Source organism: Trachemys scripta, chromosome 6, assembly GCF_013100865.1.
Source record: "Trachemys scripta elegans isolate TJP31775 chromosome 6, CAS_Tse_1.0, whole genome shotgun sequence".
In the NCBI taxonomy this organism is placed as follows: domain Eukaryota; kingdom Metazoa; phylum Chordata; order Testudines; family Emydidae; genus Trachemys; species Trachemys scripta.
Window position 1 is genome coordinate 92,863,444 of NC_048303.1, and position 14,483 is coordinate 92,877,926.

Genomic DNA, 14,483 nt, shown 5'->3' on the forward strand with positions numbered 1-14,483 from the left:
AAGTATTCTCACACTTCTTATCAAACTGTCTGTACTGGGCTATCTTGATTATCACTTCAAAAGTTTTTTTCCTCTTAATTAATTGGCCTCTCAGAGTTGGTAAGACAACTCCCACCTGTTTATGCTCTCTGTATGTGTGTATATATATCTCCTCAATATATGTTCCATTCTATATGCATCCAAAGAAGTGAGCTGTAGTCCACGAAAGCTTATGCTCTAATAAATTTGTTAGTCTCTAAGGTGCCACAAGTACTCCTGTTCTTCTTCAAACCACTTAAGCCTCACAGTGGGACTGTGCAAGATGCCTGCCAGCACAGATGCTGCAGGGAGGGAAGGGGTGGGGAGTGTCTGCATCCTCCTAGCACCAGGGGAAGGGGTGGAGGGAGCTTTGTGCCAGCCTCACATAGGTGGAAAAATGGGGAGCAGACAGGGGAAAGGCCACCAAATTAGCAAGAATCCTATGGCTCTAACAGCCCACAAAAAGGAGAGCGGAGGGGAAGCAGCTGCTATTCTAACGCATGGAAGAGCAGCTGAGGAAGAGAACTGTGCTACAACCCATAATGCTGATCTCAGGTCGTTGGATGGATTTTTCTCCTTCACTTGCATGCCGATTACCTATATAAAGCCCAATTCATATTTACCTCTTTGAGATATAAAAGTGACCCCATTTTGGTGACAAAGAATTTAATGAAAATAGAAAATCATGTTACATTCATCCATTCCGGTGACGATGATATGATTGTAACAAGTGTGAAAATTACACATACTTAACCAGTTCTCCTTAACATTATCACTGTTCCTCACATGCCATTCCTCACATTCCACTCTGAGAACCCTAGTTGATAAGTGATCAGTTAATTAGCCCAAATATAGAATTCTCTTTGGGGTAACTCAAAATATTTGAAACAATACCATCATTCTAGCTGGGCTTTCATTCCAACAGAGAACAGCGTTATTTTGCTCTGGCTATTAGAGCAGTTGATTGCATATAGATGCACAACATACAAATTATTTCCTCAGACCATTATTCATACAAACACTTGGAATTATTACATTCTGTTTTCTAAATTGTCCTCCAAAAGCACACCTAGGCAAGAACTCCCATATCATGGTGACGAGCATGGGTGGATTGACTGATGCAATTAACATCTTTGTATGTATTATATTAGAGTGTAACAAGGATAGGATTGCATAATTACTTTTCAGTGTCCAGTATTACAGCCCAGTCCTTCAATCCTTTCCCATACAAGGAGTCCCATTGATTTCAATAGGGCTTCTGTGATTACGGGTTATAGAATTAAGTCCCTCGTTAGTACTACTAGGGCTTACTTGAAATAACTACTGTACTACATACATTGACTTAAATGGGACTGCACATGCATGTACATTTAAATTCATGGTTAAACATATAATAGTAAGCTCTTTGGGGGAGGGACCATCTTTTTCTTATGTGTCTGTACAGTGCCCAGCAAAATGGCATCATATTCCATGATAGGGGCTCCTACGTACTATCACAGTATAGACTAACAACAATAAATAATAATTAGTAAGTGCCTTGGTGGATCAGGGCCTAGAGTAGAATGACTAGCATTGTAATACATTTTTTCCTATCCTGTATAAACAGAATACAGGTGTAATCCTAAATGTCTATGCTACTTCGGGGGGGAAATGAATAATTTTGCAGCCCTAATTATACTTATTTTTGCTATTATTTTGTTTTTAACACTATGGAAAGATTTATACTAAGGGAATTATCCCCCTTTGCCTGTTCAAACACAGCACGTGGTGCTTGGAGATCTCACAGGCTGATTGTAACTTCCTAATAAATAATTACATTGGGTGTTTTTAATATTGAGTTAGGTTTTTGAAAGCTTAATTGTGTATACGACAATAGTGCCAAATGTTCTGATTTCTTCCATGTACACTAGATGACGACTCACTTAGCTCTCGAAATCTCCACTTGTTTAACTCCCCAAATATGGGGGCTGAGCTAATGGATTCAGTGAGGATTTAATAAGAAAATTCCTCCACAGCCCACTCACTTCCATACTAAGAACTGGGTAAATTGTCCCACTCAATCCCCAGATGACTCGGTGGAGGGATTGCGCATTCAGTAGCCCAATGAAATAACTACTGCCTTTTGCAAAAATTCAAGTTCAACTAAATGCTGACCACTGACTGATGATATTAGCAAGATGGGCTTTTAGAATATTGTTTTAATATTTTATCCCATCATCATGCAATAGAACAAGTCTTCATGTTTTTGTTTCCATATCAAATCAACAAAACAGTTTAGAATATCAGTTGCAAAATTCCCTAACACGATATTACAAGCATTCAAAACATTATCTTGCCTCCCTTTTAGTTTACATAGACCTATATTATCTTGTGCTGTGCAGCTTTAAAATCTCACATGCAGGACTGGGTTGAGACAGTATTTGGATGGGAGAATGCCAAGGGACAACTAGGTATTGCAGAAAGTTATATGCAAAAAAAAAAAACTTGTTATAGAGAAAAAAAAAAAAAAAAAAAAAAAAACAGGCCAAAGGGATATAAAGGGAAATTAAGTGCAAAGAATTGTGTCTGTCAGCTGAATTGGGAAAAACAACAACAACAACAAAAAACATATCATTATATGCACCTTAGATTGGTGATTCAATAGGTGGCACTCTTCCCTCCGAGTCAGTAGTAATAAATCAGCCTGGTGTCAGGGAGCACTATTTACTGGGGTTACTGGCCTTTGAATGATAGATAAAATAAAAGGTTATGCTTACTAAAATTGGTCATATAAACCTGATGTTTTGGTCAAATTTCATCTCAGACAAGTTTGTCCTGCCTACCTGAATTTACTCTGCTGATTCAAGTAGATGCAGGAGTGTTTAAACTTTATGATATTGGGGGCTACCCTTGCATCAAATCTAAATACACACACAAATATTTTTTTCATGTGCTTGATACTTCTTGGTGAATAGGAATTACAGGTTTTATTTTTGGTGAATTTAATTGACAAGCAAGTAGATCAGCTTTGTACTTAACCTGCAGTTGTGGTAAAGAGAACTCATGAATCACCTTTGTCTTATTTAATTTCTATTTCGGTGTAAATAAAAAAAGTGACTCTCCTAAGCTAGGGTGCCATGGGCTAAATTCAGAGGCTGCAGCCACTGGGGATGCTTTCAAGTCGCTGGAGGAATTAAAGTTAGGAATGTATCATTGTGGTGATGATTCAAACTCAGTGTCATGTTGTTTAAACTGATTTCTCTTGTGCAAATAGACAACCAGCACTGACCACATTAACATTCCAGCCAATGGCAGATCAAATAGAGCTCTCAGGGCTGACTTCCATGGAATTACAGTATGCCAATTTACTGTAGCTAAGTGCAAACCAGATTTTCAAAAGTGCCTGGATACTTGGCTCTTTGGGATCAGGAGTGAGTGATTTCTTGGGAATTAGGTGTTTAGGCGCTTTTGAAAATCCCACGTGGTAGCTATCTGCATCTTTGGGTACCTGAATACCTTTAAAAACGTGGTCTGTGCTGAATACTATGGCCCCAGCTCTGCACTCTGCCCCACTCCTCTGTAAGGGGCATGGTGGTAGGAAGGGACAAGAGCACTGTGCTCTTAAGTCTGGCAGTTAGTCCCTTAAGGAACTTTTTCAGCCAGGGCAAGTTAGAACAGCCTTGAGCCTGCACTTACTTGCACCACGGGATAAAAGGAGGAGGTGAAAGAAAGTTGCCTATGTCCCCAGTACAAATGAAAACACAGAAGGTACCTCCTGGGTCATTGGGTTCAGTCTCCTGCTATCACAGGCAATCCTGCCATATAATCACCTCCGCATCTGCCTCCAAGGCTTCAATTCCACCCTTAGAATTCCATTACAGAGGCAACAAACTTTGGCCACAAGGGAGCTATTTTAGCTAGTCGGGCATCTGCTCTGCTCTTGTTTCTCCCTTTGTGCAGAAAACTGGTGTGGCCGATTGCACAGAGCTTCCCTCAAACAGAAACAGCTGTAACTTACTGCCCAGGAAAGTTCTTTTAAAAGCTACAATGTGCAATTGAGTTTCGAAATCCAATGATCTAGCTCTCCATAGGAAGCAATGAGTATTGACACTGAAGGAGTTTGAGTGGATAAGAAAGACTATAGTCTGAAAGAAAAAGGCGCTTTCAGTACTAGCATTCATCTAGAACTATCCCATAGATGGAGGAAGACAAGCACTACAGCAACAGAGACAACACACACATTTTTAAAAACATTTACACAAAGAAATAGGAAACCTTTGTTTTTTCAGGAGAATATATAGACTCATGTTTGAGCACTTTGTATTAGGTTAAGCAAAAACTATATTTGGTTGAAAAACAAGACCAAACCTAGCAAAAAATATTAAGAAACACCAGTAAGAAATGTGAAAATTATACAGAATTAGAGGGAAACTAACAAAAAACACTTGGCATTTACCACCAGTAAAAATCTTCTTGTGTCAGTTTATTTTTAAATATCTTGGTATTTTTAGCTTAAAACAGCATACTACTTTTATACTTAGAAGCAAGCAATGCATATATTCTCCAGTACTAATCAATTTTACAAAGATGCGTTCCTAGCATAATCTTCTGCTTCTGTTTAGTTAGTTAAAAAATAAACCCACTCAGCAGCTTTTCAAACCACGTGACTGCTTGCTTTAAATAAGTCTTGGCAAATTTGCTCCAGACAGTGCGGCTACCAAGGAGGTCTGAACAGTGAAGTAAAGTGCAAACAGGGTGAGCAGGAAAACAGGGTGGGCACAGATGGATATTTTGGGACACAAACATAAAAACCTCAAGAGTAAAAGAACTGCTGCATGCTGTTTTCATTGTTATGTGTGGGTGTGGTACAGTCATTTCCTGTACAATAAATACCAACAATTGAAGGTTATTCACAGGCATATTTGGGGGAAAGGAGAAATTAGGGACACACCTTTAGCCTTCATTAAAATACATTGGAGCAGATGGATCTTTTTGGTGAGACAGAAAGAGAATGGAAAAAAGTACACTTTCTGCTACAAACAGGGAAAGTTGCATCTAGGCTGCAATTTATCTGTTAACAGCATGTCTTGGAAGCATGACTTGCAGTTTAGAGGCCTGGTCAATGACAAGTGGTGCACAACCTACCCTAATCCCATCCTTACCTTAGAAAGCAGATGTTCTACCAGGGCTTGGAGGAAGATGGGGTGGAGTGTCTTGAAGGCAGCAGTGGAATTCTGGGTATCTCTACAGGGAGGTGGGTTTTTTTTTTTTTTCTTCTTCTTAATATAGGCCTCTGAGGTGATCAGGCCAGAGATAGTTGTGACAGATAACAAGAGTGGGAAGTTAAATGTGGCCTACTGGCTAGGGCACCCATCTAAATGCTAAAGAAGCTGGGTTTGATTCCCAGTTCCACCACCAATGTGTTGTGTAACTTCTCTGTTCCTTAGCTTTTCCTTACCCCTTAAATAGGGACAATAATGCTTACCTATCCTCGTAAAGCACTTTGAAATGTACAGATGAAAAGGGCTGTTTAAATACTAAGTATTATTCACTAGCCTGTCCGTTCAATTTCCTTCATGATCTGTATGTGTGATTTAAATGTCAGTACTTGCTAGGGCTTGTCCACACTAATTACATTAGGTTGGCTGGTTGTTCACTGCCAACACCTGATGCATTGTTAAACATACAATCACGGTTTACACTGAATGTTTAGCATTGTGTAAGTTACCACAACTCTTCAGGGCTGCTTTCTAGTATAATATAAGTTTCCAATGAGACAAATGCTAAAGGTCTAGAAAAACTTGCCAAAGAAACACTTTTATTCCTCTTGTCAGTCATTTGTTTACTACTATATTTATAAAAATGCACCTTTCACAAATGTATCTGCGTGCATATATGTTAAAAAAAACAACAACCACCAACCCTCGTCACCCAAGTCAGCTACAATGCCACCCTCAAGATCAAAGGTAAACATAAGACTGGTACCCACTGTCTCCACTGCCCAAGGCAAAAGCCGGAGAAAACAGATATGTTCTAAAGATCAATGGGCTTAGGCTATCTGAAACAAATGGGGGACCAGAGAGCCTTCCAAAGGTAGCCTCCTGCCACCATCACCTGAAAGTAGCCCCAACTCATTAGATGATATCTGTTGTGATGGAAGATAAGGGGAGACAGTCTCCTAAGCACCATGACCCACATCCTTAAAAGTATTTAGGCACCTCAGACCCCTTGATTTCAGTGGGAGTGAGGTGCCTAAAGAGCTCTGAGGATCTGGGCCCATGTGATCACACTTAAAAGATCAATGCAGCTGGAAGCTAATAGGGATCCAGTGCAGTCTTTGGAGTGGTGGTGTAATGTGCTCCCTCAGCCAGCCCCATTAAGCTTCATTGTCCTTCAGCTGTATCTTCTGCGTATGCTTCACAGCTTCCATACAGAATACCTTGCAATAATCCAATGACAGAGGTGACAAAGGAATGGAAGACAATAGCAAGCGCCACATATGAGAAAAACAGTGTCAGTGAGCCAGGCGCAAATGGAATTCAGCAATCCCAGCTCCTGATACCACCAGGAACTACAGGACCAGCTGGGATTAAATTAAAATAAATAAATATATGGAGATATACCTATCTCATAGAGCTGGAAGGGACCCTGAAAAGTTATTAAGTCCAGCCCCCCGCCTTCACTAGCAGGACCAAGTATGATTTTTGCCCTAGATCTCTGAGTGGCCCCATCAAGGATTGAACTCACAACTCTGGGTTTAGCAAGCCAATGCTCAAACCACTGAGCTATCCCTCCCACCAGCAGCATCCCTCTCTTACAGACCTCACTGACAAACGCTTGAGTCACAGTGGTAGGCACCACCCCCCTCATAATCTCTGGCTGCTTCCCCCAGCCAACCCACCACCATCCCTCTCTTTATCAGTATTCAGCCTGGGCTTTTACTCCAAAGTGCCTGTTTCCAGGACTGCCTCTAGGTTTTTTTGCTGCCCCAAGCAAAAAAATTTTGGCTGTCCCCTCACTGCATCCTCCTGCCACCCCAGCCCTGGGTCACTGGTATCTCGCTCCCAGGGCGGGTCATTCAGCAGGAATTTTGGATGTGGACCGAACACAGACAGGATTGGTTCCCATATGGTTACAGAACTGCAGTAAAGTGGAACAATTTTCAGCTTGTGTGATTGAAGGCTATCTAGATGCATATTATAAGACTGTCCTACATAAATGAGGAAAAGTTGAGGTGCTTTTATTATTCTTTTGTTCCATTCTTTGTTTCTATGGGGAATTTGCCAATGCAATATCACTGTCTTCCTTTTAAACAAATAAAACTAAAACTTAAAAATAATAATAATAAAAAGCAACGGCTGTTGAAAATAGCAATTCCAGTCCTAATAACCACTGGGAAGCATTTCTTGCTCAATTTATTCTACTTTTTCCTACAGCAAGTTACAGTGGATCAGTATATTTGATTTGGGAGAAATGAAGTAACAGCTGCCCAAATTGAGCTTGAGCACTCCTGAGTTTTGAGGGTGTTCAAATCTGGAAGGCAGGTGCTGGATTCCCTTTCTGAATATTAGCTAAATCTGGAAAAGAAAAGTCAATTTCTGCTTCCATGGCTCAGAAGTGTAAATCCTCCTACGTGCCTGGTACTGTATCTAAAGCTGCCCAGTCTAGTAGAGCCTCCCGTCCCTTACTTTTCATTTTAAATTCTAGTGGGATCCATGTACCTGCCTTGCTAGGCTTCAGATAGAGAGGTGCAATGTCCATTTAGTCCACCCAATTCTTTCTTTGGGGGAGAGCCCAGGGCTGGGGCGGCAGGAGGTGCGGGTGGCAGGGAAGAGCCCAGGCTGGGGCAGCAGGAGATGCAGGCTGGGGCCAGAGCTGGGGCAGCAGGGGGTGCGGGTGCAGGGAGGGGGAGAAGTGCCCAGGGCTGGGGTAGCAGAAGATGTGGGTGGGGGGGAAGAGCCCAGGGCTGGGGTGGCAGGAGGTGGGGGGGGGAAGAGCCCAGGGCTGGGGTGGCAGGAGGTGCAGGGGGGGAGGGAAGAGCCCAGCGCTGGGGCAGCAGGGGGGTGCAGGTGGGGGCCAGAGCTGGGGCAGCAGGGGAGAGTCCAGGGCTGGGGCAACACAGGGATGCAGGGGGAGCCCAGGGCTGAGATGGGGGGCAGCAAAAAACCTAGATCTGGCTCTGTTCCTACCATTTATAGCAAGCTGCAGCATGAGGTTTCAGTTTTCTACACTCCTTCCCCCTCCCTTTCCTGTTAACTGAGGCCGAGGGAATGCTGGGAAATGTAGTTCTTTCCCTGCTCCAGGGCTGGCTCTATAGGCAGGGAGCTAACCAAGGAACTACAGCTCCCAGGGCTCCCTGTTGGTTCTCAGCTCTCATGCTGGATTCTTGCGGCTCTGCAAATTTGCCGCCCCAAGCACCTGCTTGCTTTGCTGGTGCCTAGAACCGGCCCTGCCTGTTTCATCAAGCAATGGGAAACCACTACAGCGTTTCCTTTGTCAAAGAGGCACAGAGCTGTGTACCATCCACATAGTGAGGACATTATAGTCCAAATCACCTCACTAGCTCCCGCCCAAGAGGCCTCATGAGCATGTCAGACATGAGAGATTACAAAGGAGAAGTCTTCAGATCCTACTGAGGAGAACCACTGGGTTGATGAGCAATTGCAAACACCACTCTATGAGATCTGTCTGAGAGCTATCTGTCTGAGAACCATTCATACGTGATCCCACCCACCCCGCAAATAAGACAACAAAACCTCTGGCCAATGGTATGAGGCTGTTGACAGAAATGAATGAATCAACATGGAATCAATTGCTCAGTCCACGGTTAAGAAGAGATCAACTAGACAGACCAACTCCATCTCCATCCCACTTCCAGGCCTGAAACCTAATTCACAGTTTAACTTAGTTTGTTTACAATGTAATAAGAACAATGTAATAGGGACTGAGCCTTTTATAACACAAGCTATACTTTTGCAATTGTTGTATAGACATTCATTTTCATTTGAGGTGCATTACTAATATTTTATACTAAATGTAATGCTTAACGGATAAAATAAATGTTCACAATTTTTTATGAGAAGGTGTATTGCTTTCCCTTGCCGAACACTTTGTTTCAGCAAAAGAGTAACATAATTTTAACAGGTTTCAGAGTAGCAGCAGTGTTAGTCTGTATCCGCAAAAAGAACAGGAGTACTTGTGGCACCTTAGAGACTAACAAATTTATTAGAGCATAAGCTTTTGTGGGCTGTGGTCCACGAAAGCTTATGCTCTAATAAATTTGTTAGTCTCTAAGGTGCCACAAGTACTCCTATAATTTTAACAAGCTTTTTAAAGTTAATTTGCTTGTGATACCAACTTCACTCTTGTTAACTGTTTAGAAGCACAAACTTTAACAACCATTGCTTCCCATTAACATAACATAACAAAAGAAAAGCGTATAAAATTAAACCAACTATAAAATTAAACCAAAATAAATTTTAAATACAGGTACATGCAAATATTTTGAGGGTATTTGAGGGTATACTTTTATGATGCTTTGTTATGTTTGGGAGCCAAAGGTGGAAACCTGTTGAAAACGTGGAAACCTGTTGAAATTGTTTGGTTAGCTTTATGCATACATTGTTATTTTAAAACATTTTAAAACATTTTGGTACAGCGGACAGCTCGCTTACTCACTAGATCAGAGGTCGGGGTCACCAGTGTTGTCAGACGCTACCTGTGTGGTGCTCTGCTCTGTTCAATGTTAATATCAATTGACTGTGTGCGTGTGTTCCCTTAGTGTGCTGTCCCAGCTCTGCGCAGATAGCTGACACAGCAGACCCCGAAAAAAAACCCTATGACCACAGACTCTAGTAAGGTACAAAGGCACGCCGGCCAGGTTTATTGTTGAAGAAAAACACAGTCTTCAGCTCCCGGCATAAAAGTCAAAGGTGTTGCTGAGGTGCGGTTCGTTAGTACTTATGTGCTCCCTGACAATGGACTCAGCTCAGTCACTGGCGGGACTTTCCACTGCCCCTAGGCTGGACAAAGACACCGCCCTAGGGATGCATTCTTATACACAGATACAAACAAGTTACACATCACTTCTGATGTATTGAGGTGCAACCCCTCTAAGTAGCAAGGTACAACCCCTCTACATAGTAAGGTGCCGCCTCTCACCTTGTACATGTTGGTTTGAACAAAACAACTCTATCCATCATATTCCCCTTTTGGCCCGGTCATTGGGATGGGTCAGCTAGTTCCTTGTTGTGTGTGGAATGTACAAGTATGCGAATGTTCCGATATTTGGTGTCCAGTACCTTTTATGTATGTCTCTTTTTGCAGCATCAGCCCTTTCCTTGCCAACTTCTGTGAGCAGGGCCTGCGTCTGCCTCACAGCTTAATTTTGCTTTATGTTAGCAAAGTCTTGGCCATTACTTTAGTTCAGGCCTCATACTGGGCCTCTGATAAGGGTTTATGTTTCAGGGCCTCATCTTTCTACAGTTGGTTGTCCCAAAATCCTAGTCAGGAACTTCCCTGCGTATTATACTACTCTGGACTTTGTTAAAGTTGATACTAATAGGTCAGCAGGGTGAGTGGCAGACTCATGTGATAAATAAAATATGCCTGAAAATTGTTGTCCATGAGCTTTAAATGTGAAGTGAAATCAATCCCAAAATTGACAGAGGCCCAAATAGCAAATGTGTAAATATGTAATTTAAAATACTCATATGTTTATAGCACTTTTGTCATTAGATATACTTTTTTAAATGTACCTAAGCACCATAATCTTCTTTTTTACAGACAGGGAAGATGAAACGCACAGAAGTGAAGTGATTTTGTCTAACATCAATGAGTTTGAAAAACAAACCCCCGTCTAGTCTCCTGGCTCCCACTCACATACCCTATCCTCTGGGACATGCTGCCTCCATCACTTATACTAGTTTTATTATGGAACCATCAGAGGGTGCTATAGGAAAAGCCCAAAATTTGTGAGACTGAACCTGAAAGAGCAAGTTACAAGTGATGTGCAGGAATCCCCCTCCCCAAATCCTTGTGTCCTTTTTTGTTTCTTTATACATACAAAGAGGACCAGAAAAAAATTATAAAATAAAATATTTATAAAATTCAGGTCCTGTCTAGGCTCTGTCTGTCTGTGATAACCTGAGAAGAACTAAAACAAATATACAGCCAATTTTTTCAGGTGCCACTAGCTTTGGATGACAATTTTTGGGCAACTAGAGACACCATAAAAGGACCGGATTTTTAGAGGGCAGGTGCTCAGCACTTTCTGAAAATCAGGCTCCTTTAAAGTGTCTCGAGTTGGTCACCCAACAACAGAAGCATCCAAAATCACTAGTCACTTTTGAAAATGGAGGCCGATGTAAAATTGCAGGATGAAAAACTTTTTGAAAATTCTTGACACACTATTAAAAAGGAATTAATGAACTATATTGCAAGGGCAGAAGGAGAGGAGGGAACCATGCCGCAACTCACACATTCCATGTGATATTTGTGAAAAAGGTGGTTTCTGCCACAACCCAAACTTCTGACCTTATATAGACAGCTCTGGTTATTTGTGGTATGGGAAAGCTTGAAGACAAAGGGAACGACCATTAACAAATTCTTTACATAATGTACTCCCTGACGCATCTGAAAACAGACATCAGAAAGACCAGGGTTTCAATAATGTATGGACTCGCTTCATTTTAAAAATCATCACCAGTATTTCATTTTTTTTAAATAGAGATTTAATATATAGATTCAGCACTTAAATACTCAAACCATCACGTTTTCAGCTGCCTGCTTGCTTTAGAAATCTTGTACTATGCCCCTGAGGGGCCTGTAAGGAGAATATGCTGGAGAAAAACAATGTATAATAGAAATGGTAATTTATGCAAGAAAAGCACATTCTGTGCACTCTCCAAACTAATTCATGCAAAGCGATTATTGCTGTGATTCATTGTCTCATGAATAAGCCTAAGAGTCTAGAATGCTGGCTCACTGGAGAGTGATATGTACTGGATGAGATTTCTTCCCTCCATCCATTCTTATGTACATTACATGTGTTTTTCTTTTGTGTCAATAGTCCCATTTTATATCAGTTTTCAAATCTGTATTCTCACTTCTCGTAAGAGATTTTACATTTTTCACTACAACTCCTTTCCCCTTTATAGCAAACCCTCTTGTCGTCTCTTTGGTGTTACCCAGCACATACATCCACTTGCATTTAAGATTATTTGTTATAGCCTGTCCACACTGACTCCTTCTAATCTGCCCAAGCCCTTAAGCATTTGGACCATCTCCTTTTCCTTAATCATTCACCACATATTTTCTTACTACCAGCTTCAGGCAAAATTCTGCTGACTTTCATTCTCACACATAAACACATGCTTCTCCCATTGAACTAGATTGGCATTGTGGGCGGGTATTTGAGGGAAGAATCCGGACCTGGGTGTTATTTCCTTGTTGTTGATTTCCTTTCTTTTCCATTGATTACACTGCTGTCTCCTTGGATGAATTTGTGCTCAGCAGAAAATAGTAACTGTTCCTATATTCCCTTCAATTGAACACAGCAAATTAAAACAAAACTAGGACTTGTCCTCTAGCAGGTTAAATTTCAATTGGCAATTTAAAGGCCAAAGTACATTCTGCTGAAGTGCATATCATACAATGCCAAGGAGAAATCATCATTATTCATATCAAAGCTCTGAGAATTAAAGTTACATATAAAATTTTCTTCTGGTGGATTTTGACCCCCCATCACTGGAGTAATTGATGCTTATTGCACTTGTAGAAGGGAACTTTGATCTTTGTAATTTCTAAAATTCCCTGACAATGTCATCATTGTCTTTCTCCTTCCCCTCCTCCAGATTTGGCTTTCTTTTTAGATTGCTCTCCTAGTAGACTGTTCAAATCTGTCATTTATTATTTTCAGTGCTGAGTGGTAATTTCATATTGTCCATTATGTAGAGCACACTGAAGTTTTGTGGGGCTATAACTCACTAGCTCCTCCTATTTAAGTTTCAGTAGAAATTGCCTGCAATAACACCCTTGGATACTTAAAGCAGAAATGGAGGACCTTATTCAAAGTAGGGGGACCAGATGTCCCGATTTTATAGGGACAGTCCCAAGATCTGGGCCTTTTTCTTATATAGGCTATTACCCCCCATCCCAATTTTTCACACTTGCTATCTGGTCACCCTAATTCAGAGTATATTTCCTCCTTCAAGTGCCTATGCTGGTTTGCTATTATAGGGTTTCTTAGGAATGCTGAGCAACTGTGACAGATTTTGTTTCTGCATCATTTGCCTCACATTTTATGTCCGCCATCCTGCAACTGATCTTTGGTAGAATGAGACTGAGACACATGACATGCACAGAATACATGAAAGTGTGTTGTAGTATACAAGTTTTATTTACACTTGTGACTAATTTGGTCTTCCCAAACTCATACTAATAGACTATTTATACTATAACTCCACTTACTCTATATACACACATTCATGTATGTGCATATTGTCTCTCTCTCGGACACAATTGCAGCTAAGCTCTGATTAGGGTTTCATTATAAATCCACCATTTGTCTCACCCAGAAATTTTCATTCTGAGTAGGGGGACAGGCAGGACTGGCTCCAGGCACCAGCGCACCAAGCAGGTACTTGGGGTGGCCAACGGAAAGGGGCGGCACGTCTGCCCTTCGGCGGTGGGTCCCTCAGTCCCCGCTGCTGAATTGCTGCTGAAGTGCCGCCAATTGCGGCTTTTTTTTTTCCCCCACCGCTTGGGGCGGCAAAAACGCTGGCGCCGGCTCTGGGGATAGGTCCATAAATTCAGGAGTTATGGGTTAGTCACTGTAGGAGGCAGAGTCAGATGTTTTTGATTGGCTGGGTTGACTCTCCAGATAACTCCTCCCACTGAAGAGCCCCTCCAGAGAGTCACTTCCAAAAGCTGATAACTGTTATATCTCAATAAAACATTATTTCAAAAACATTTTCACAATAGCTCATAAATCTGCCCAACCATTAGGAAATAGAGCTGTCTAACCTGACAAAAACATATTAACTGGGTCATAGATTAAATGTAAGCACATGGTTATGCATCGAAATTCTCTAAAATGGGAGGGAGGGAAAAACCCAATACAACACTATTGTAAAAAGCTCTCTCAGTAGGAAATGAAAAGTACAGGATGGGATGAATTTGTAGACTATTTCCCTGCCCAGAATGAAAATTTCCAGGTAAGTAAGAGAAATTTTCTTGTTCTCACCTCCCCTGGATGGGTCCATAAATCCATTAGTGATGGGAGTTTTTTCGTCTCAGTACCCTCCCCCCATCACTATCAATTGTTGGGTGGACTAAGGAAGAGCTATGGCTCGCAGCCCTCTCCTGACATGGTCTGATTTCCCTGATTGAAGTCTATCAACATTATAGAATTTTGTGAAGATATGTAGTGAAGCCCAAGATTGCTACCCTGCAAAACTGTTCACATGGTAATTCATGTTATCCCC